Below are 2963 nucleotides of genomic sequence, written 5' to 3' on the forward strand. Positions count from 1 at the left end.
GTCTCGAACAAACAAACAAACAAACAAATGGAAGAAAAGAAGGAAGCTAGGAAAGAAAGAGGGAAAATGAGAGGAAGGGAAGTTGATTAAGGCATAATGGCTCCAATATGTAATCCCAGCACTTGAGACACTGAGACAGGGGAATTGCCATTAGTTCAAAGCTAGCCAAATGAGGAATTGAGACTCAATTTTATTTTCCTCAAACCACTAAAGCTACTTTATTATCTAAGGGGACAAAAGCTGTCGATATTCCGTTTTTTAGACTTTTCTTTTTGAGGATAGTTTAATTCAGATTTGAGGCTCAACCACCTCAGGGAAAACAAACAAAACAAACAGGACCTTCGTTGTGAGTATCAAGGATTTTTCCTGAGCACAACTCTACTACGGATGGCAGTTGAGACACTTATACATCAAAAAAAGTAAATTAAGCGTTGCTTATTTGAAATTCAGGTTCAAGTAGGTGTTCCGTGTTAAACTGGACGCTGCTGAAGCAGAAACACAAAGACTGGCTCCTTGTAATCCCATCTCCGTGTCTGGATCTGAGGGAGAATGAATGCCACGGTGAGCAGAGATGTCAGGGGGAATGCGCATGCGTGGTAGAGTTCCGTTACCCTCAATGTCTCTGACCGTGACCATAGCTCCGAGGTTACCAGAATAAGGACCTTGACCACACAGGCTGAACTTGGAGACTCAGGATTGCTGTTGGCTGCTGTCTCACCGCAGACTGCCACAGCGGGGCGGGAGGAAGCGGGCTCATCTCTCAGTGAAACGTTGCAGTGTCTGTCACTGAGGTGAGTCTCTCCCCACCCCCTGAGATTTATCAGGCATCATGGTTACTCTCTGAATGCAAACAAGTAAGGGGTGACCGCTCTCTGGGAGTCTCTGACAGCCTGCCTGGGTTAGTCCTACTGCCAGCCTGGGTTGTCGCACTGTGATGTTGAGGCAAAAGAATCTATCGTTTGAAGCCTGGTTTCCCATTTCCTGAAGACCTCTCCATCTTTGGAGCATCTGTGGATCTCTGTGATCAGACCCCTGACAGGCTCAGAGGTCTAGGGTACGTCCATCATGGGGGATTCGTGTCATCATGGTCGGTTGCCTCCACGGTCAAGACACACAGAGAGAGATGGCATATGTGGTTGGTGACCTCAGCCCAGGGGACACCGTGCTACCCACTTTCAGGGCAGGTCTTTAACCTTAGTTAACCCAGTCCAAGAAGTCCATCACAGACAAGTCCAGAGGTGTGTCTCCTGGATGATCTTACATCTGGTCTGGGTGGTAATTGGAACAAGCCATCACAGACACTAAGGAGGAAAAAGGATGGCACATCTGCCCTAAGCCTAGTCTACAGCGAGAGAAACTGAGCAGGGAGGGTGTTCCCCAAGTGCCTCCCCTCCTAACAATGTAATTTATTCCTTGGCTTGTTTTAAAGAGTTCTCGAGAAAAGCCCAGACTTGTTGGAGAAGCCGGTTCCCCCAAACCCTTGCCAAAACAGACAGGATCAAAGTGACAGATGAGACTGACATTTGCCCATAACCAGAGTCAGTTTCCAACTGAGGATTATTCAAACCGTTTTTCTTCCCATCCTGGGGCCCAGCAGCTGGCCAGTGCCCCTGGAAGGAGATGTGCAGTGGGCGGCTTTCGCTCTGTCATACAATGAACGTTTGGTGGACGTGTTCTGGCTGGCAGGATGCGCCTAACTCCAAGGGTGCAAGAGAGAAGGGCAGATGCCTTCTGGCTTTGCTCCCAAAGTGTATCCAGGACAATACATCCAACCCAGGTGTCTAGAATTATTTAAAGGTGTTCTTGGACATTCCACCATTGCTTTTAAGGAGTCTACAGATAAGCAAGTGGCTTGCTGTGCTCCGGTCACCGTGGGTAGGGGTCCCCTGGCATTTCTTCTTCCAATACAATAACTCAAACTTCCCTTCAGCTGTCATCAAATCGACATGAGTGGTGTTCCTCTGAAAAACTCTCTCTCTCTCTCTCTCTCTCTCTCTCTGTGTGTGTGTGTGTGTGAGAGAGAGAGAGAGAGAGACAGAGACAGAGACAGAGAGACAGAGACAGACAGAGAGACACACACACACACACACAGAGAGAGAGAGAGAGAGAGAGAGAGAGAGAGAGAGAGAGAGAGAGAGAGAGAGGCTCACTGTGTAGGCCTGGCTGTCCTGGAACTTCGTCCGTAGACCAGGCTGGCCTCAAACTCAGAGCTCAGCCTGCCTCTGCCTCCCCAGTGCTGTTGTTAAAGGCGTGCACAACCACAGTGCAGTGTCTGAATGTCAGTTGTGCCATCAGGAACCAGCATCTGCCCTGACTGAAGCTCCCTTTGCCAACACGCAGCACCGGAACTGGGTTGGACAGAACACACTCAGAGCTGTGGTTTAATAACAAGAACAAAGCAAAGCCCTCACAGGAAGGTTCAGAGCACCGTTCATCACTGGAGCACCACCAGGATTGACCCAGGAGCCCCACACACTTCAGAACCCACATCTTCAAGGCAGCTGCTTTAAACTGCAGAAGGCATGTCTCCTGATATCTTCCTGGGGAGCTGGGGTTCCCTGTAGCCACAGGGAGGCTCTGTAGAGAGATCATCAGCTCTGCAGGCCTGGCTGTGTGGCCTCCATTTGGTGACTAAGCCTCTCTGTGCTTTCATGTCTTTATTCAGGAGTGGTAACTGTCTAGAGTGTCAAGATCATGATGCAGCGCTTCAGCAATCTGTTTTTTGTTGGCTTATTTATCTTCGTTTACACACACACACACACACACACACACACACACACACACACACACACTCTTGAGCGCCCACGCCCTCATTTCCCTGATCGTCTCAGCAGGTTACATGAATTGTGTAATACTGACCTTCTAGAACGTTCTACAGATACTGAGCTACTGTATTAAGGTTAAGTACTAATATCTAACCCTGCTCTTACTTGTACCTCGCAAGTGAGAGCTCCCTCCTTGCT

General features: G+C 48.8%; 1 long non-coding RNA gene across 1 annotated transcript; it reads left to right on the forward strand.

Moving 5' to 3' along the window:
• Positions 1-599: 599 nt before the first annotated feature.
• LOC102550368 (uncharacterized) lies at positions 600-2716 on the forward strand. Its single transcript, XR_015685015.1, has 2 exons — positions 600-791; positions 2296-2716. It is a non-coding gene; the product is annotated as an uncharacterized LOC102550368 (long non-coding RNA).
• The last annotated feature ends 247 nt before the right edge of the window (positions 2717-2963 follow it).

Source organism: Rattus norvegicus, chromosome 3 (assembly GCF_021556685.1).
Source record: "Rattus norvegicus strain SHRSP/BbbUtx chromosome 3, alternate assembly SHRSP_T2T, whole genome shotgun sequence".
In the NCBI taxonomy this organism is placed as follows: Eukaryota; Metazoa; Chordata; class Mammalia; order Rodentia; family Muridae; genus Rattus; species Rattus norvegicus.